The sequence below is a fragment of the Carcharodon carcharias genome, chromosome 17, assembly GCF_017639515.1.
Source record: "Carcharodon carcharias isolate sCarCar2 chromosome 17, sCarCar2.pri, whole genome shotgun sequence".
Lineage (NCBI taxonomy): Eukaryota > Metazoa > Chordata > Chondrichthyes > Lamniformes > Lamnidae > Carcharodon > Carcharodon carcharias.
The window spans coordinates 15,402,427-15,423,895 of NC_054483.1; the positions used below are offsets into that span (position 1 = coordinate 15,402,427).

Genomic DNA, 21,469 nt, shown 5'->3' on the forward strand with positions numbered 1-21,469 from the left:
TGGTGGTCAAATGGGTAGCACCCTCATCTCTAAGCCAGACAGTCGGGTATTCAAGCCCCACTCCTGTAGTCCAGGCTGACACATTAGTGCAGCACTGTGGGAGGTGTAGATTTACAAAAGCGATATCGTACCGATCAATTGTTAATTTTAACTTTGAGATTGATAGATTGTTATTCTCCAAAGGGAATAAGGGATATGGGGCAACACAGAGTATATGGAATTAAGTCGTAGATAAATCATGATCCCAGTGAATGGCCAAGCAGGTTCAAGGGGTTGAATGGTCTCTTCCTGTTCCAATGTTTCTGTCTGCCCTCTCCAGTAGAGTAAAGATCCCATGAGACTAGTTAAGAAGAGCAAGGCATGTCTCCTTGGTGTCCTGAACACTACAGTCAGTCCCTGTTTCAGTAGCCCCACCATAAGTTGTTTCACTTTAAAGTCATGCTGCTTTCAGGGCTGATATTGCTGATTTATGTTGTCAATTTCTAATTCACATCGTTGTGTGTCATTTCACTCTGTTGCAATGTTGTTTTGCGTTTCTTTGTGCCATTTTGTGTCAATGTGATTTGGGTCCCATGACTGGACTTGCACCATTCTGAAGGGAGTGGGACTGGAGCTGATCGTTTGCAATTGAAGAAACTGTGATTTTTGTTTTGCAAAATAATTCTGAAGCAAATTCTCAACAAAGAGAATTTTAAGTTGAAGCCTGGGCTGCTCATTCCTGTGCAGAAAAGGCCTATTTCTTGATTCTGTGAGCTGATTTTAACTTAGGAACCTTGGACATGCCAGCTGTCAAGCTTTGCATTGGTTAAAGCAGAGGGCCCATTTTAAAGTCTGTGAGTAAGAAACATTTGCTCCTGTACATAGTAGAATGGCTTTCCTTGACTCAGGCCTTGTTTGAGTGAAAAAATGCACAGTGCAATACTTACTCATCAGGAACCTGACTCTGTAAGCTTCTGATTAATTTTGGACCTGCAAGTCTGGCCCTTGTTCAACTCTGCAGCAGGTGAGGCAGAGAGGCCACTTTAAAGCCAGCGAGAGATCTCAGCATCGAGGTACTAATCACTCAAAGTTACCTCCACTGAAACTCTTTAGAGATGTCCTCAAAGCATCCTGAAAAGGTCAAACATCTCCACCGCCTTATGGTGGCCAACCAAAATACAAGAAGGTTCATTCGGAAAGGCACCTAACACAGAGAGATTTTGTCAGGAACATGCAGAGGTGAAGTCAAAGCAGCTGAGAGAGTGCAAAAAGCTCTGAGCAACCCTCCAAGCAACACCTGACCCACATGTGGCAGAGTCTGCTGATGGTGCATTGGACTGATCAGCCATCTCAGAACCCAGTCATCCAGAGTGGAAACAAGTCATCCTTGAACCCAAGGGACTACCTAATAAGAAAGAGAGACAAAACAAAAACAGAATTACCTGGAAATACTCAGCAGGTCTGGCAGCATCGGTGGAGAAGAAAAGAGTTGATGTTTTGAGTCCTCATGACCCTTCAACAGAATTGATTTTTCTTTACAATGAGAGGGTTGAAATAGAAGCTGGTTTAAGGTGGTGGGGGGGGGGGGTGAGGGGGAGAGAAGTGGAGGGCGGGTTGTTGTAGGGACAAGCAAGCAGTGATAGGAGCAGATCATCAAAAGATGTCACAGACAAAGGAACAAAAGAACACAGAGGTGTTGAAGTTGGTGATATTATCTAAACGAATGTGCTAATTAAGAATGGATGGTAGGGCACTCAAGGTATAGCGCTAGTGGCGGTGGGGGGCATAAAAGATTTAAAAATAATGGGAATAGGTGGGAAAAGAAAAATCTATATAAATGATTGGGGAAAAAAAAGGAAGGGGGAAGAAACAGAAAGGGGGTGGGGATGGAGGAGGGAGCTCAAGACCTAAAGTTGTTGAATTCAATATTCAGTCCTGGTGAGTGTTATCTCGTTTGAATTTACACAGTATTTAATTTACAACAAAAACAGAAAATGCTGGAAAAAGTCAGCAGGTCTAGCAGCATCTGTGGAAAGAGAAACACAGTTAACATTTCAAGTCCGTATAACCCTTGTTTAGAGCTGATTTTTTTTTATTTTACATGTTATTTCAGCTAGGAACACGTACAGTATTTCAACTTGTACATTTTAAAAGAAAAAAATCAGATTGAGAAAGGTCCAAAAGAACCTAACTCCGGTTTTTTTTTACATCGATTGCTGTGGGAAACGACGATTCACTTAAAGTCGTTTCGCTGAAAGTCGCGACTTTCAGGAACGCAACTGCAGCTTTAAGTGAGGACTCGGTGCATTCGCCCTTCGGCTGACATGACTGGAAAACAGATGGGTCCTCCCGCGCCCCTGTCTTTGGGGAATCTCGCCCTGCACCAAGTGGGGGTGTTCATCACCGCAGTGACTTGCTCGCTATGGGCTGCGCCTTTGCGGGTTTTCCGAGCGCGGGGGGGGGGTGACTTTTCGCGCGGTGACTTGAGCATTTTGAAATGCGCTCCTTGGGTTCCCCCCCCCCCCCGCCATCTGGGTCCCTTTCTTCACCTCTGCAGTGAGCAGGGAGAAGAGAGTTGGGGCTTCCCTGAGCGCGGCTGTTGCTTTGCACCGGGGAGGGGAGGGGGAGTGAAGTCTGCAAACTGATTCCACCAATCTTCAAAAGGTGAACGAACATCTTTGCGAGGAGGAACTTGGCTGGAGTTCAGTGTCTGGGATGAGGTGATCACGTGCCTCTCCTTCCCACCCCCTTCACACACACTCACTCACACACAAATAAGCTGAGGAAGAGGTAGCGATGGAGACAAATGAGAACAATAGGTAACAGGGGAGAAGACTTCCGAAAGAACCTGAAAACCTACCAGGCACAGCTGGAGCCGGCCGGGTTTTTATCTTGTTGCTGCTGCAGAGAAGCCGGTGAGTGGTGCTGCATTGCGCGGACTCACGAGCTTTAACCGTGAGACTGACCGAAACGGAGGTCGCGGGGGCTGCGGAAGAAAAAGTTTGTAGAAAGTTTTCAAAGCGGCGGCTGGGCTTGGACTCAACGGCGCTTAAAAGCTGCTCTTTGTCCGCGGATCCATGTGTTTCATTTTCTTTTGTATATTGTCTCTTACCCCACCCCAAACCCACTCCACACCATTCCACCCCCCCCCCCCCCCATCAAATGTAAAAGCTGTGGAAGGAAATTGTCGTTGTGCCTAAGTGTTGTTGTAGTTGGTGGTGTTGTGCTCAGGTGGAGGAGTAGCCTGTTCGATTCTCCCCCATTCTCCCCCCTCCCTCTCCCCCATTCTCCCCCCCACTCCATTCCCCCCCTACCCACCCCCACTCCATTCCCCCCCCCACCCACCCACCCACCCACACTACCCCCACTCTACCCCCACCCCCACTCTACCCCCACCCACCCACACACCCCCATTCTACCCCCACCCGCCCCCCCTGCTCTACCCCCACCCACCCAACCCCACTCTACGCCTGCTCTACCCCCACCCACCCACCCCCACTCTACCCCCGCTCTACCCCCACCCACCCACCCACCCCCACTCTACCCCCGCTCTACCCCCACCCACCCCCACTCTACCCCCACCCACCCACCCACCCCCACTCTACCCCCACTCTACCCCCACCCACCCACCTATCTCCACTCTACCCCCACCCCCATACCCACCCACCCACCCCCACTCTACCCCCACCCACCCCCCACCCCCACTCTACCCCCACCCACCCCCCACCCCCACTCTACCCCCACCCACCCACCTATCTCCACTCTACCCCCACCCCCATACCCACCCACCCACCCCCACTCTACCCCCACCCCCACTCTACCCCCACCCACCCACCCCCACTCTACCCCACCCACTCTACCCCCCCCACCCCCCACCCCCACTCTACCCCCACCCACCCCCCACCCCCACTCTACCCCCACCCACCCCCACTCTACCCTCACCCACCCCCACTCTACCCCCACCCACCCCCACTCTACCCCCACCCACCCCCACTCTACCCCCACCCACCCATGCCCACTCTACCCCCACCCACCCCCACTCTACCCCCACCCACCCACCCACCCCCACTCTTCAGCCCCCCCCTACCCACCCCCACTCTTCAGCCACCCCTACCCACCCCCCACGCTTCAGCCCCCCCTACCCACCCCCACGCTTCAGCCCCCCCTACCCACCCCCACGCTTCAGCCCCCCCTACCCACCCCCACGCTTCAGCCCCCCCTACCCACCCCCACTCTTCAGCCCCCCCTACCCACCCCCACTCTTCAGCCCCCCCTACCCACCCCCACTCTTCAGCCCCCCCTACCCACCCCCACTCTTCAGCCCCCCCTACCCACCCCCACTCTTCAGCCCCCCCTACCCACCCCCACTCTTCAGCCCCCCCTACCCACCCCCACTCTTCAGCCCCCCCTACCCACCCCCACTCTTCAGCCCCCCCTACCCACCCCCACTCTTCAGCCCCCCCTACCCACCCCCACTCTTCAGCCCCCCCTACCCACCCCCACTCTTCAGCCCCCCCTACCCACCCCCACTCTTCAGCCCCCCCTACCCACCCCCACTCTTCAGCCCCCCCTACCCACCCCCACTCTTCAGCCCCCCCTACCCACCCCCACTCTTCAGCCCCCCCTACCCACCCCCACTCTTCAGCCCCCCCTACCCACCCCCACTCTTCAGCCCCCCCTACCCACCCCCACTCTTCAGCCCCCCCTACCCACCCCACTCTTCAGCCCCCCCTACCCACCCCCACTCTTCAGCCCCCCCTACCCACCCCCACTCTTCAGCCCCCCCTACCCACCCCCACTCTTCAGCCCCCCTACCCACCCCCACTCTTCAGCCCCCCTACCCACCCCCACTCTTCAGCCCCCCTACCCACCCCCACTCTTCAGCCCCCCTACCCAGCCCCACTCTTCAGCCCCCCTACCCAGCCCCACTCTTCAGCCCCCCTACCCAGCCCCACTCTTCAGCCCCCCTACCCAGCCCCACTCTTCAGCCCCCCTACCCAGCCCCACTCTTCAGCCCCCCTACCCAGCCCCACTCTTCAGCCCCCCTACCCAGCCCCACTCTTCAGCCCCCCTACCCAGCCCCACTCTTCAGCCCCCCTACCCAGCCCCACTCTTCAGCCCCCCTACCCAGCCCCACTCTTCAGCCCCCCTACCCAGCCCCACTCTTCAGCCCCCCTACCCAGCCCCACTCTTCAGCCCCCCTACCCAGCCCCACTCTTCAGCCCCCCCTACCCAGCCTCCACTCTTCAGACCCCTCACCCACCTCCACTCTTCAGACCCCTCACCCACCTCCACTCTTCAGACCCCTCACCCACCTCCACTCTTCCCCACCCCCCCGACCCACCCACACTCTTCCACCCACCCCACTCTTTCCCCCCGACCCCCCCCCACCCCCCTCTCTTTTCCCCCACCCACCCACCCCCCCACCCCAACTCTTTCCCCCCTACCCACCCACCCCCACTCTTCAGCCCCCTACCCACCCACCCCCCCACCCCCACTCTTTCCCACACTACCCCCACTCTACCCCCACCCCAACTCTACCCCCACCCCCACTCTACCCCCACCCACCCACACACCCCCACCCGCCCCCCCTGCTCTACCCCCACCCACCCAACCCCACTCTACCCCTGCTCTACCCCCACCCACCCACCCCCACTCTACCCCCACCCACCCCCACTCTACCCCCACCCACCCACCTATCTCCACTCTACCCCCACCCCCATGCCCACCCACCCACCCCCACTCTACCCCCACCCACCCACCCCCACTGTACCCCCACCCACCCACCCCCACTCTACACCCACCCACTCTACCCCACCCACCCCCACTCTACCCCCACCCACCCCCCCACCCCCCCACCCCCCCCACCCCCACTCTACCCCCACTCTACCCCCACCCACCCACGCCCACTCTACCCCCACTCTATCCCCACCCACCCACCCATCCACCCCCACTCTATCCCCACCCACCCACCCACCCATCCACCCCCACTCTATCCCCACCCACCCCCACTCTATCCCCACCCACCCACCCACCCCCACTCTATCCCCACCCACCCACCCACCCCCACTCTATCCCCACCCACCCACCCACCCCCACTCTATCCCCACCCACCCACCCACCCACCCACCCCCACTCTATCCCCCACCCACCCACCCACCCCCACTCTATCCCCACCCACCCACCCACCCACCCCCACTCTATCCCCACCCCCACTCTATCCCCACCCACCCACCCGCCCACCCCCACTCTATCCCCACCCACCCACCCGCCCACCCCCACTCTATCCCCACCCACCCGCCCACCCCCACTCTATCCCCACCCACCCACCCGCCCACCCCCACTCTATCCCCACCCACCCACCCGCCCACCCCCACTCTATCCCCACCCACCCACCCGCCCACCCCCACTCTATCCCCACCCACCCACCCGCCCACCCCCACTCTATCCCCACCCACCCACCCGCCCACCCCCACTCTATCCCCACCCACCCACCCGCCCACCCCCACTCTATCCCCACCCACCCACCCACCCCCACTCTATCCCCACCCCCACTCTATCCCCACCCACCCACCCACCCACCCCCACTCTATCCCCACCCACCCACCCCCACTCTATCCCCACCCACCCACCCCCACTCTATCCCCACCCACCCACCCCCACTCTATCCCACCCACCCACCCACCCCCCCACTCTATCCCCACCCACCCACCCACCCACCCCCACTCTATCCCCACCCACCCACCCACCCACCCCCACTCTATCCCCACCCACCCACCCACCCACCCCCACTCTATCCCCACCCACCCACCCACCCACCCCCACTCTATCCCCACCCACCCACCCACCCACCCCCACTCTATCCCCACCCACCCACCCACCCACCCCCACTCTATCCCCACCCACCCACCCACCCACCCCCACTCTATCCCCACCCACCCACCCACCCCCACTCTATCCCCACCCACCCACCCACCCCCACTCTATCCCCACCCACCCACCCACCCCCACTCTATCCCCACCCACCCACCCACCCCCAATCTACCCCCACCCACCCACCCCCACTCTACCCCCACCCACCCACCCACCCCCATTCTACCCCCACCCACCCAGCCCCACTCTACCCCCACTCTACCCCCACCCACCCACCTATCTCCACTCTACCCCCACCCCCATGCCCACCCACCCACCCCCACTCTACCCCCTCCCCCACCCACCCACCCCCACTCTACCCCCACCCACTCTACCCCCACCCACCCCCACTCTACCCCCACCCACCCACCTATCTCCACTCTACCACCACCCCCATGCCCACCCACCCACCCCCACTCTACCCCCACCCACTCTACCCCCACCCACTCTACCCCCACCCACTCTACCCCCACCCACTCTACCCCCCCCCCACTCTACCCCCACCCACTCTCCCCCCACCCCCCCCCCACTCTACCCCCCCCCCACTCTACCCCCACCCACTCTACCCCCACCCACTCTACCCCCACCCACCCACCCCCACTCTACCCCCACCCCCCCACCCCCCCACCCCCACTCTACCCCCACTCTACCCCCACCCACCCACCCCCACTCTACCCCCACCCACCCCCACTCTACCCCCACCCACCCCCACTCTATCCCCACCCCCCCACCCACCCCCACTCTACCCCCACCCACCCCCACTCTACCCCCACTCTACCCCCACCCACCCCCACTCTACCCCCACCCTCCCCCACTCTACCCCCCACCCTCCCCCACTCTGCCCCCACTCTGCCCCCACTCTGCCCCCCACTCTGCCCCCACTCTGCCCCCACTCTGCCCCCACTCTGCCCCCACTCTGCCCCCACTCTGCCCCCACTCTGCCCCCACTCTGCCCCCACTCTGCCCCCACTCTGCCCCCACTCTGCCCCCACTCTGCCCCCACTCTGCCCCCACTCTGCCCCCACTCTGCCCCCACTCTGCCCCCACTCTGCCCCCACTCTGCCCCCACTCTGCCCCCACTCTGCCCCCACTCTGCCCCCACTCTGCCCCCACTCTGCCCCCACTCTGCCCCCACTCTGCCCCCACTCTGCCCCCACTCTGCCCCCACTCTGCCCCCACTCTGCCCCCACTCTGCCCCCACTCTGCCCCCACTCTGCCCCCACTCTGCCCCCACTCTGCCCCCACTCTGCCCCCACTCTGCCCCCACTCTGCCCCCACTCTGCCCCCACTCTGCCCCCACTCTGCCCCCACTCTGCCCCCACTCTGCCCCCACTCTGCCCCCACTCTGCCCCCACTCTGCCCCCACTCTGCCCCCACTCTGCCCCCACTCTGCCCCCACTCTGCCCCCACTCTGCCCCCACTCTGCCCCCACTCTGCCCCCACTCTGCCCCCACTCTGCCCCCACTCTGCCCCCACTCTGCCCCCACTCTGCCCCCACTCTGCCCCCACTCTGCCCCCACTCTGCCCCCACTCTGCCCCCACTCTGCCCCCACTCTGCCCCCACTCTGCCCCCACTCTGCCCCCACTCTGCCCCCACTCTGCCCCCACTCTGCCCCCACTCTGCCCCCACTCTGCCCCCACTCTGCCCCCACTCTGCCCCCACTCTGCCCCCACTCTGCCCCCACTCTGCCCCCACTCTGCCCCCACTCTGCCCCCACTCTGCCCCCACTCTGCCCCACTCTGCCCCCACTCTGCCCCCACTCTGCCCCCACTCTGCCCCACTCTGCCCCCACTCTGCCCCCACTCTGCCCCCACTCTGCCCCCACTCTGCCCCCACTCTGCCCCCACTCTGCCCCCACTCTGCCCCCACTCTGCCCCCACTCTGCCCCCACTCTGCCCCCACTCTGCCCCCACTCTGCCCCCACTCTGCCCCCACTCTGCCCCCACTCTGCCCCCACTCTGCCCCCACTCTGCCCCCACTCTGCCCCCACTCTGCCCCCACTCTGCCCCCACTCTGCCCCCACTCTGCCCCCACTCTGCCCCCACTCTGCCCCCACTCTGCCCCCACTCTGCCCCCACTCTGCCCCCACTCTGCCCCCACTCTGCCCCACTCTGCCCCCACTCTGCCCCCACTCTGCCCCCACTCTGCCCCCACTCTGCCCCCACTCTGCCCCCACTCTGCCCCCACTCTGCCCCCACTCTGCCCCCACTCTGCCCCCACTCTGCCCCCACTCTGCCCCCCACTCTGCCCCCACTCTGCCCCCACTCTGCCCCCACTCTGCCCCCCACTCGCCCCCCCACTCCTGCCCCCCCACTCCGCCCCCCCCACTCCGCCCCCCCCACTCCGCCCCCCCCACTCCGCCCCCCCCACTCCGCCCCCCCCACTCCGCCCCCCCCACTCCGCCCCCCCCACTCCGCCCCCCCCACTCCGCCCCCCCCACTCCGCCCCCCCCACTCCGCCCCCCCCACTCCGCCCCCCCCACTCCGCCCCCCCCACTCCGCCCCCCCCACTCCGCCCCCCCCACTCCGCCCCCCCCACTCCGCCCCCCCCACTCCGCCCCCCCCACTCCGCCCCCCCCACTCCGCCCCCCCCACTCCGCCCCCCCCACTCCGCCCCCCCCACTCCGCCCCCCCCACGCCGCCCCCCCCACGCCGCCCCCCCCACGCCGCCCCCCCCACGCCGCCCCCCCCACGCCGCCCCCCCCACGCCGCCCCCCCCACGCCGCCCCCCCCACGCCGCCCCCCCCACGCCGCCCCCCCCACGCCGCCCCCCCCACGCCGCCCCCCCCACGCCGCCCCCCCCACGCCGCCCCCCCCACGCCGCCCCCCCCACGCCGCCCCCCCCACGCCGCCCCCCCCACGCCGCCCCCCCCACGCCGCCCCCCCCACGCCGCCCCCCCCACGCCGCCCCCCCCACGCCGCCCCCCCCACGCCGCCCCCCCCACGCCGCCCCCCCCACGCCGCCCCCCCCACGCCGCCCCCCCCACGCCGCCCCCCCCACGCCCGCCCCCCCCACCGCCGCCCCCCCCACGCCGCCCCCCCCACGCCGCCCCCCCCCACGCCGCCCCCCCCACGCCGCCCCCCCCACGCCCGCCCCCCCCACGCCGCCCCCCCCACTCCGCCCCCCCCACTCCGCCCCCCCCACTCCGCCCCCCCCTCTCCGCCCCCCCCTCTCCGCCCCCCCCTCTCCGCCCCCCCCCCCCTCTCCGCCCCCCCCCCCTCTCCGCCCCCCCCCCTCTCCGCCCCCCCCCCTCTCCGCCCCCGCCCCCTCTCCGCCCCCCCCCCTCTCCGCCCCCCCCCCTCTCCGCCCCCCCCCCCCTCTCCCGCCCCCCCCCCTCTCCCGCCCCCCCCCCCTCTCCGCCCCCCCCCCTCTCCGCCCCCCCCCCTCTCCGCCCCCCCCCCTCTCCGCCCCCCCCCTCTCCGCCCCCCCCCCTCTCCGCCCCCCCCCCTCTCCGCCCCCCCCCCCCTCTCCCGCCCCCCCCCCTCTCCGCCCCCCCCCCTCTCCGCCCCCCCCCCTCTCCGCCCCACCCCCTCTCCGCCCCCCCCCCTCTCCGCCCCCCCCCCTCTCCCCCCCCCCCCCTCTCGCCCCCCCCCCTCTCCGCCCCCCCCCCCTCTCCTCCCCCCCCCCCTCTCCGCCCCCCCCCCCTCTCCGCCCCCCCCCCCTCTCCGCCCCCCCCCCTCTCCGCCCCCCCCCCCCTCTCCGCCCCCCCCCCTCTCCGCCCCCCCCCCCTCTCCGCCCCCCCCCTCTCCGCCCCCCCCCCCTCTCCGCCCCCCCCCCCCTCCGCCCCCCCCCCTCTCCCGCCCCCCCCCCCCTCTCCGCCCCCCCCCCTCTCCGCCCCCCCCCCCCTCTCCGCCCCCCCCCCTCTCCGCCCCCCCCCCTCTCCGCCCCCCCCCCCTCTCCGCCCCCCCCCCTCTCCGCCCCCCCCCCCCTCTCCGCCCCCCCCTCCCCTCTTCCCCCCCCCCCCCCCTCTCCGCCCCCCCCCCCCCCCCCCCCCCCCCCCCTCTCCCGCCCCCCCCCCCTCTCCGCCCCCCCCCCCCTCTCCGCCCCCCCCCCCTCTCCGCCCCCCCCCCCTCTCCGCCCCCCCCCCCTCTCCGCCCCCCCCCCTCTCCGCCCCCCCCCCTCTCCGCCCCCCCCCCCTCTCCGCCCCCCCCCCTCTCCGCCCCCCCCCCCCTCTCCCCGCCCCCCCCCCCTCTCCGCCCCCCCCCCTCTCCGCCCCCCCCCCCTCTCCGCCCCCCCCCCTCTCCGCCCCCCCCCCTCTCCGCCCCCCCCCCTCTCCGCCCCCCCCCCTCTCCGCCCCCCCCCCTCTCCGCCCCCCCCCTCTCCGCCCCCCCCCTCCTGCCTTCCGCCCCCCCCTCCTGCCTTCCGCCCCCCCCCCCTCCTGCCTTCCGCCCCCCCCCCCTCCTGCCTTCCGCCCCCCCCCCTCCTGCCTTCCGCCCCCCCCCCTCCTGCCTTCCGCCCCCCCCCCCTCCTGCCTTCCGCCCCCCCCCCTCCTGCCTTCCGCCCCCCCCCCCTCCTGCCTTCCGCCCCCCCCCCTCCTGCCTTCCGCCCCCCCCCCCCCCTGCCTTCCGCCCCCCCCCCCCCCTGCCTTCCGCCCCCCCCCCCCCTGCCTTCCGCCCCCCCCCCCCCTGCCTTCCGCCCCCCCCCTCCTGCCTTCCGCCCTCCTGCCTTCCCTGCCTTCCGCCCCCCCCCCTCCTGCCTTCCCTGCCTTCCGCCCCCCCCCCTGCCTTCCGCCCCCCCCCCTGCCTTCCGCCCCCCCCTCCTGCCTTCCGCCCCCCCTCCTGCTTCCGCCCCCCCCTCCTGCCTTCCGCCCCCACCCCCTCCTGCCTTCCGCCCCCCCCCTCCTGCCTTCCGCCCCCCCCCCTCCTGCCTTCCGCCCCCCCCCCCCTCCTGCCTTCCGCCCCCCCCCCCTCCTGCCTTCCGCCCCCCCCCCCCCCCTGCCTTCCGCCCCCCCCCCCTGCCTTCCGCCCTCCTGCCTTCCCTGCCTTCCGCCCCCCCCCCTCCTGCCTTCCCTGCCTTCCGCCCCCCCCCCTGCCTTCCGCCCCCCCCCCCCCCTGCCTTCCGCCCCCCCCCTCCTGCCTTCCGCCCTCCTGCCTTCCCTGCCTTCCGCCCCCCCCCCTCCTGCCTTCCCTGCCTTCCGCCCCCCCCCCTGCCTTCCGCCCCCCCCTCCTGCCTTCCGCCCCCCCTCCTGCCTTCCGCCCCCCCCTCCTGCCTTCCGCCCCCCCCCCTCCTGCCTTCCGCCCCCCCCCTCCTGCCTTCCGCCCCCCCCCTCCTGCCTTCCGCCCCCCCCCCTCCTGCCTTCCGCCCCCCCCCTCCTGCCTTCCGCCCCCCCCCCTGCCTTCCGCCCCCCCCCTCCTGCCTTCCGCCCTCCTGCCTTCCCTGCCTTCCGCCCCCCCCCCTCCTGCCTTCCCTGCCTTCCGCCCCCCCCCCTGCCTTCCGCCCCCCCCCCCCCCTGCCTTCCGCCCCCCCCCTCCTGCCTTCCGCCCTCCTGCCTTCCCTGCCTTCCGCCCCCCCCCCTCCTGCCTTCCCTGCCTTCCGCCCCCCCCCCTGCCTTCCGCCCCCCCCTCCTGCCTTCCGCCCCCCCTCCTGCCTTCCGCCCCCCCCTCCTGCCTTCCGCCCCCCCCCCTCCTGCCTTCCGCCCCCCCCCCTCCTGCCTTCCGCCCCCCCCCTCCTGCCTTCCGCCCCCCCCCTCCTGCCTTCCGCCCCCCCCCTCCTGCCTTCCGCCCCCCCCTCCTGCCTTCCGCCCCCCCCCCTCCTGCCTTCCGCCCCCCCCCCCTCCTGCCTTCCGCCCCCCCCCTCCTGCCTTCCGCCCCCCCCCTCCTGCCTTCCGCCCCCCCCTCCTGCCTTCCGCCCCCCCCCTCCTGCCTTCCGCCCCCCCCCTCCTGCCTTCCGCCCCCCCCCCTCCTGCCTTCCGCCCCCCCCCCTCCTGCCTTCCGCCCCCCCCCTCCTGCCTTCCGCCCCCCCCCCTCCTGCCTTCCGCCCCCCCCCTCCTGCCTTCCGCCCCCCCCCTCCTGCCTTCCGCCCCCCCCCCCCTCCTGCCTTCCGCCCCCCCCCCCCTCCTGCCTTCCGCCCCCCCCCCCCTCCTGCCTTCCGCCCCCCCCCCCTCCTGCCTTCCGCCCCCCCCCCCTCCTGCCTTCCGCCCCCCCCCCCCTCCTGCCTTCCGCCCCCCCCCCCTCCTGCCTTCCGCCCCCCCCCCTCCTGCCTTCCGCCCCCCCCCCTCCTGCCTTCCGCCCCCCCCCCTCCTGCCTTCCGCCCCCCCCCTCCTGCCTTCCGCCCCCCCCCTCCTGCCTTCCGCCCCCCCCCCTCCTGCCTTCCGCCCCCCCCCTCCTGCCTTCCGCCCCCCCCTCCTGCCTTCCGCCCCCCCCTCCTGCCTTCCGCCCCCCCCCTCCTGCCTTCCGCCCCCCCCCTCCTGCCTTCCGCCCCCCCCCCCTCCTGCCTTCCGCCCCCCCCCCCTCCTGCCTTCCGCCCCCCCCCCCTCCTGCCTTCCGCCCCCCACCTCCTGCCTTCCGCCCCCCCCCCTCCTGCCTTCCGCCCCCCCCCTCCTGCCTTCCGCCCCCCCCCCTCCTGCCTTCCGCCCCCCCCCCCCCCTCCTGCCTTCCGCCCCCCCCCCCCTCCTGCCTTCCGCCCCCCCCCCCCTCCTGCCTTCCGCCCCCCCCCCCTCCTGCCTTCCGCCCCCCCCCCTCCTGCCTTCCGCCCCCCCCCCCTCCTGCCTTCCGCCCCCCCCCCCCCTCCTGCCTTCCGCCCCCCCCCCCTCCTGCCTTCCGCCCCCCCCCCCTCCTGCCTTCCGCCCCCCCCCCTCCTGCCTTCCGCCCCCCCCCCCTCCTGCCTTCCGCCCCCCCCCCCCACTCCTTCTTTGCCCCACCACTTCGCGCCCCCCCCCCCCCCCCTTCCCCCAACCTTGTCCTCTGCCGGTTGTCGTTCCTTCCAGGGATGCTTCTTGTGGGAAAAGCTGTGGTGATTGAAAGCTGCCTTTCTCGACTAGGTTGTCCATTCAACTGGAAGGAACTGCGCCAGAGCTCCCTTTTTAAAGCATTTGCAGTTGATGTTTCCTTGTGATATTCCTGGTCCTGAGCGCAGGATGCCGCACCATCCATGACATGAAACGGATTTAATTTTACAGAGTGCGAGGTTTCAACCCAAAAGCATTTCCTATCCCCGTTAATCCTCAATGCTGAATCTTCTCGGCGCTTTGGAGTCCCTGATGTGCTGTGAAAAGCAGATGCTAGGGTTATTGTTGACCCATGTGGGGATTAAATTGGGTGGTTTTCTTCAGAGTTCAGTTTTGCCGTTAGCCTTCATGTGTCCTTTTGGTTCCCTGCTCCCAAAATCTTTTGTTTTCCTTCCCAAAATCGGTCACTCGTGGCAGGGAATATTATTCAGGGGGCCTACTCTGTCAGCCTAGCCAAGTTTGGCAAGTTACGGAGAAATAGGAGCGAGAACATGACAACTGGCTCTGATCATCAGGGAGATGGCATAACCACACAGTGGTGATTAACAGCTGGGGCATCGGAGGGGGAGCATCAGTTGATCCCAGTTGAGTTCATGTTTTTTCTCATCATGTCTGTGTGTATCCAACATTTCCTGAAGGAACGCTACATGGTGCTGAGGAACCCTGACTGCTAGAATCACCCCATGGATGGGGCAATAAAAAAAATCAGTTGCTCCCAGCTATGAAGCTTTGCCACCTATTGGGAAACTGTTGTCAACTTGGATTTGGCTTCCAAAATGCGTGATGGAGCACTGGACCCCTTTATATTTATTTGTGGGTGACACTCCCAAAGCCACATTAATTTGACTATCCTGAATTGGTGTGAGAAGTGGCTGGTGGAAAATGGGCCTTCCCCTTCGGCATTGATTGAGTCTTCAATCCAGTTATTGAACTGTCACATCATGTGGAACTTAGTGCACAGATTAGTTTTACTTTAACTTAATGTAAACTCCAATCCGTGGTCATTTTTAATCACAGATCTAAGCTGGGTGACACACTGTGTGAACCACTCTTAAGAAAACTGAAATCTGAGTTACTTTTATACTTGGAGAAGGTTAACCATATTTTTATGCAGTTGTGTAACCAAAATCACCACAGCCGAAGTGGCACATTGGCATTTTCCCATCTGCTATAGGTCAATGGATGAAATCTCTTGTTTGTGTTTTTATGTTGACTGTCAGGCCTTTTGTCTACTCTTTTGAAGGCACTGGTGCTGCTGAGGTAGAAGTCCACAGGTGCTGGCAGGTTTCTGAAGGGTGACTGTGAGGTGAAGGAGGGCATCCAGAGTACAGACTAATCCTGTCCCCATTCCATATCCCCAACACACTTTCCAGTGGGAAACAGCACTGGGAGCTCTGCTGATCTCCCATTATCTGACTTGGACTTGTTATGCTGAGGTTGTGGGTTCAAGTCTCACTTCATAGAGCACAGAGTGCTGGGTCCAATCCCTGGCCTGTGATGAATTCACTGATCACAGCCAGTGTGGCCATACTTGTTTCTCTAAGGCCTTGTGGACAAAAGGGGGAAAATGAGCCTGTATTCCTACTCCTGAGCACTAGCCAGGAACACCTTTAAGTGTAAGCGCAGAGATTGGTTGAGGCTACATGCCTGCCAGTGCTTGCTGTCTCTGCTCACACAGGAAGAATGGCTGCGGGGTTAAAGGCAGGAGAAAAGCTTGTGGCCTTGGAACTGGTGAAGTAAGCTGACAAAGATCCTTGGCCAGTGCTCTGAGCCAACCAATCCAATGATCAGTAACTTTCATTGAAGTTTAGTGATAGTTGCAACAGGGAGTGAACTGATAATCCAGCAAGCGTCAGCGCTTGTAGAAGATTGTTGGGGGAGGAGAGGGAGTGATCAAAGCGTGCTTCAGTTTCTGTCGAGCATAGACAGGATGAGCTGAATGGCCTCTTTCCCTGCTGTGACCATTCTGTGATTCTGTGAGAATATTTAGATTAGGTGATTCCAATGAGCTGGTTGCATGTATTCATGGGATAATTCAAGCCAAACCAATAATGAAAATTGAACGGAGCTTTCCCAGTGTTTCAATATGTTCCTCTTGTTGGATGCTGATCAATATAGATTGGGTAGGCTGCATGAGCACTGTTATGTGCTGCAGGAACTGATCTCTCTTGATGCAACAGTAAGGCCTGTTCTGATCCTGGATTAGGGAGGGGGGGAAAAATCAACGATGGGTCTTGCTGCTGATTATTCCGACCAATTGGATCTGCACGAATGGTCATCGGGTGGAGATGAGAATCAAATGAGGCTTCAATTCCTCCTGCCCATGCGTATATCCTGCAGTACTCGCTGTTAATGAGCGAGGTACCAGAGGGCAATGGTGGATTTGGATGCTATCAGGGTGTGGGTCAGCGCTTTTTTAGGAATAGTCAACTAACCAAACTCTGATTAGGTGAAACGCTGTGAGTATGATTAGCGTTAAAAGAGGTATTCCAACCAGCTTTATACCTGCTCTCAGCATCAACAAGAGTTGCTTCTCCAGATTGAAGCTCCTCAGATGCTGGGGTAGGGAAATGGTTTTAACCTAACTGAGCTGAGAGGAAAGCCGTGCAATTGATTGAATACCAGTTCTACATCCCGCTCACCATTTATCTTCATTTCAATGATGTGTTAAATGTAAAACCAGATCTTGTCACCTATCTGACAGGTGGGTTCACTTATTATTGCACGCTTTGCCATGCTAATTCTATCCAGCTGCAAAAAGTCCTGCTCTAGCCCCAGCAGATCCTTGGTACGTGGGTCTCCTTCGAGCAACAAGAATCCAAATGTCAGCATTCTGTAATTAGCTGTTGTCTGGGCTTCATGCGTTTCAATTGGAACCACGCTGACTTGCATTGGTCCTGTATAATTCAGTGGTCTCAAATTGACTGAGTTTCTCAAACCCTTGTTGACCCTAGCTTCTGTTCTGTGCTCTTCCAGTGGAAGCGTTCATTTATCTTAAAACTGGCCTCATTACCACCAAAAGAAGAGATAAATAACTTCAGGAAATTTAATAAGCAGTTGGGTGCTAATATCCCCAAGTAATTTCCAGGCCAATTAGTCTCTCTGGAAGAGTGTTTTTCTCCAGTAACATGGCATTCAGTGCGAGTATGTTTAGAAAGTGGGAAAGGAAACAGGGCTGATGAGTGAAACAGAGTAAACTAGAGCTGACGGCAAAAGCTTTCACCCAAGAATTAGGTATGTTTGCATATAATTATATAAAGCTGTTGACTATATAGGCTTCAGATGTATAATACTGGATATTTATGCTGAAACCTTACTTTAAAATAGATTAAGAAGATTACTCTGAAGTAAATAATGTGACCTCTGGCAAAATGCTTGTACCACACACAGAGAAGGCAAACCCTCTCTTTTCAGTTCGCTTGTGTTGATTAGAAGACTTTCTTTGCTCCATGTTTCTCCCCATAACACCAAAATCATGAGGTCTCAAGTCAATATTGTGGACTGTGGTATACATTGCCCCGAATGGCAGGGATGGTGATAGATAAAATTCTGTACTTAAGACCATGTTAGCTTGGTTATGTTCCAGTGAAGCTCAACGTAAACTGGAGGAACAGCACCTCACCTTCCGACTAGGCACTTTACAGCCTTCCGGACTGAATATTGAGTTCGACAATTTTAGATCATGAACTCTCTCCTCCATTCCCACCCCCTTTCCGACCCCTCCCCTTTTTTCTAATAATTTATATAGATTTTTCTTTCCCCACCTATTTCCATTATTTTTAAATGTATTTCCATCCATTGTTTTATCTCTACCTTTTAGCCTTTTTTGACTCCTTCACCCCACCCCCACTAGGGCTATCTGTACCTTGCTTGTCCTGCTTTCTATCCTAAATTAACACATTCCTTAGATAATATCACCACCTTCAACACCTCTTTGTCCTTTTGTCTGTGACATATTTTGGTTATCTCCACCTATCACTGGCCCTCTATCCAGCTCTACTTGTCCCACCCCCCCCCCCCCCCCCTTAAACCAGCTTATATTCACCTCTCTTCTATTTTTACTTAGTTCTGTTGAAGAGTCACTCGGACTCGAAACGTTAACTGTGTTCCTCTCCGCAGATGCTGCCAGACCTGCTGAGTTTTCCCAGGTAATTTTATTTTTGTTTTAGCTTGGTTATGCTTGGCTGGATGTGAGACAACTTTGGCACCAGTCCATAGGTATTTGTGACGAGGACTTTGTTGATGTGTCTTAGCTGGGGTGCCTTTTTTCTGAATGTGTGTGTACCTGTGTGTCTGTGTGCGCGCTGATTCAATGCCAGGGTATGGATGCTTTCATTTGTTTTTCTTTCTAGTCTTGAATGGCTTGCCAGGCCAACAAGAGGGTTAAATCGACTCGAAAGGGTGTGAGTGGTCTCTGCTGCATACTTCCGCAGCTCCCCAGCATTTTCTTTCCAGATAGAAACTGAAAGGAAATTTTCAGTCTGCCAGGGCGGGTTTGAACTTGTGTTCTCCAGATTTAGTCCATGCTTCTGGACTAACATAACTACTACACTACCAGACCGCAGCACCCTGCCACTCTCATAGTTACAGAATAAATTCCCCAGCTACCTAAGGCTCTCCCCCCCCACCCCGTTCTGGAATCCGTACTCAGTATCAGAGGGGAAAACCTGGTGCAGTGTGTGCTGCTGCGTCTTTCCTCCATATCCACCAAGGTTAGGCGTTGGGTCTCAGTGGCGGGGATGGGTGGTGGCAGTGCTGTTGAATGAAACATCATTTGCATTTGGGTTGCTCAACCTCATCAAACATTGCCCAGGTTAGGTATGTTAAGGAGTTGCGTGCAGTGAAATGCTCTCCTGATTCTGCCCCAACGACCTGCCTCTGGCTTGGGGAGCATTATGTTGCTCAGGATTGTGTTGTTTCCAGCGGCTATTGTCCATGACCTCTCTGCCAATTTGTGGGCAGCCTTGTGTTAGGAGCTTACATCTGAGAGGGACACAAGCTGGGCGTCCCCTACTCAGCAAGTACCAAATGTGTAGGTCACATTGAAACCCAGTCTCTGAGGTGAGTGTGAAGTGTGGTCACCAGTTGCCTCACTCACTCCCTACATCTGAGATAACCTTACTGTGTGTTATATTGTTATATTATTCTAAAATGATATTGTCATTCATATGTACCCAGAGTGCCATGATTCTTCCTCCTACACTGCAGTCTGTGTACAGAATGACCTGGAGAAATCTGGATATACTCGGTGGTAGGAGCAGAGGGACAAATCATTGAGGTGGCAGGGCAGGTTGAAAAAGCAGTTAATTCGGCATGTGGGATCCTGGGCTTTATTGATAGAGACATGGAGTACAAAAGCAAGGAGGTTATGGAGAACCTTGATAAAACACTGGGTCTAGACACTGTACTTTAAGAAGGATGTGAAAGCTTCAGAGAATGTGCGGAGAGGATTTACAAGTACGGCTCCCAAGTATGAAGAATGTCAGTTATAAGGTTTGATGTGAGAAACTGGGACTGTGTTCCTTCGAGATTTCTCCGTGTTACTCCATAGAGAGCAGAAGATTTGAGAGGAAACTTTATGGAGTCAAAATTGTGAGGGATCTGGACAGAGTAGATAGGGGGAAATTGCTCCCATTGGCAGAGGATCGAGAATCGGACTACGTCGATTTGGGGGGAATTGCAAAAGAAGTGAAGATGATTTAAGGGTCCGCAGTGACTGGTTTTAGGATGTGGAATGCGCTGCCTGAGTGTGGTGGATGCAGGGTCAATTGTGGCTTTCAAAAGGTACTGGATAATTTTCTGAAGGGAGAATTTTACAGAGCTAGAGAAGGGTGGGAATAGCTGAATTGCTGTTCCACAGAACCTGCGTGGATACCAAATGGCTCCTACTGTGCTGTAGCCATTCTATGCAAGCTGCAATATTTGTGTCTAAAAGTGTGACTATTTCAAGCTGTGAACCACAAGGCACAAAACTGTGCATAGAATGGTTTGCTATTTATTTATAGCATTTTCTTAGTTTTTAATTTCAAGAACTGATTATAAATGTAATCTGCTCGGACGCAAGCGTTCTGTTTTCTGCTTGACCCTCGCCACCTTTCTCTGACATGGTGTCACCCTTCCTCCTGTAGCCCAGTTGGAAGTAAAGCCTTTCCATTCATAAATCTCTCCGTTTATGCCAGGTAAATGGTTAGGGAGGCACCGGGTCTGCAGGACTCATGGTGGCTGCGCTCCCCTCTCTATTTCACTTCACTTCAGCTGAAGAAGATATTGCCCGTTTTCCCCCCTCTGTGTTCAATCCGAATTATGCTGCGGTTTTCTGATGGAAGTTTTTGAAACCCTTTGGGTTCATATTTCCACTTTCAGTAGATTCTTTGGCCTTGACATGATTGTAGCTGACTTGAGCAACACTGCAGCCGGTGACAGCTTTGCTTTGCTTTGTCTCATCACTCCCCTTGGTCTCTGTTCTACTTCACACCTGTGTAACCCAAACCAGTACCTGACATCAAGTTCCAATGAAAATGTGCAAATACATTCTGTGTGTTTTTCTCTTTTTTAAAAAAAAAAACTCACTTGAACTTTCTGTGAACTTTATGTTGACGAGGAAGAATTCGAATCTGAAGTGAGTCCGTCCAGCATCTGGGAGAATCTAGAACAAGGGAGGGGGCACAGCTTGAAAATAAGGAGTCTCCTATTTAAGATGAAGATGAGCAGGAGTTTCTTCTGCGGATGTTTAGCCTTTGGAATTCTCCTCCCCAGAAAGCAATGGAGGCTGGGTCATAGAGTATCTTTAAGGCAGAGCTAGACAAATTTTTGATCTAAAAGAGAGTCAAGGGTTCTGAGCGGGCAGCAGGAGTTAAGGCCATAGTCAGTCAGCCATGATCCTATTAAATGGATATCAACTTTGCCAAATGGCCTACTGCTATTTCTTAAGCCCTTATTCATTCGCATCCATTTGGTGAAATCAGAATGAGTAGTGGAAATAGATTCCGTAGTAACTTTTAAAAGGGAATTGGATATGTACATGAAAAGGAAAAATTTGCAGGGCTTTGGGGAGTGGAATAAAGCAAGGGAGCTGGCAAAGTCAGATTGGACGGAATGTATTGTATGATCTGAAATTTCTAGTTTTGAAGCTGAAGCATGCTTTTAGTATTGAACAGCCAGTTACATAAGTTTCCCTAAGGTTTGTGAGTAAGTTTACTGATCTATGTGCTGCCAAACTATCCAGACCTGGAAGATCTCTCATTCAAGGCCAGTTCTGTGGTGAGTTAGGAGCTTTTGGTTCTTGTGAAAAAACTCAATCCATGAGGAGTTGGGAGGGAAGAAGTTGAGTCATGTAAGTGAGACACTAATCTGCTCAGTGTGGTGGCCGACATTTCCAAGGGAAAGTGCATTGGTGGAAAGAAAATGTGAGCTGAAGATAAGGTTTTTGAGTTGTTGCTTGAAGCAGAAGCTATCATGAAGCAGTCCACATGGTCAATTCCTGATCTCACAAGGAGAACCCCAGTCTAATACTTCCACAGAGATGAGCTTGCATTCCTCTTCATGACTACTTACATTGCATTATCGCCCAAGAACTGGCGCCAGGTTATCAAGGTGGCCACTGTAGAGTACACACAGAAAGGCAGGGAGAC

At 60.6% G+C, this 21,469-nt stretch overlaps 1 protein-coding gene across 5 annotated transcripts in view; it reads left to right on the forward strand.

The window, feature by feature from the left end:
• The first annotated feature begins 2,751 nt into the window (after nt 1-2,751).
• LOC121289581 (fibroblast growth factor receptor 1-like) overlaps nt 2,752-21,469 on the forward strand; it is a 199,000-nt gene continuing 180,282 nt past the window's right edge. For all 5 annotated transcript variants that reach the window (XM_041209136.1, XM_041209137.1, XM_041209138.1 and 2 more), the window contains exon 1: nt 2,752-2,894. The gene's annotated coding sequence lies outside the window, so the exon portion shown is untranslated. The remainder of the gene's footprint in view (nt 2,895-21,469) is intronic.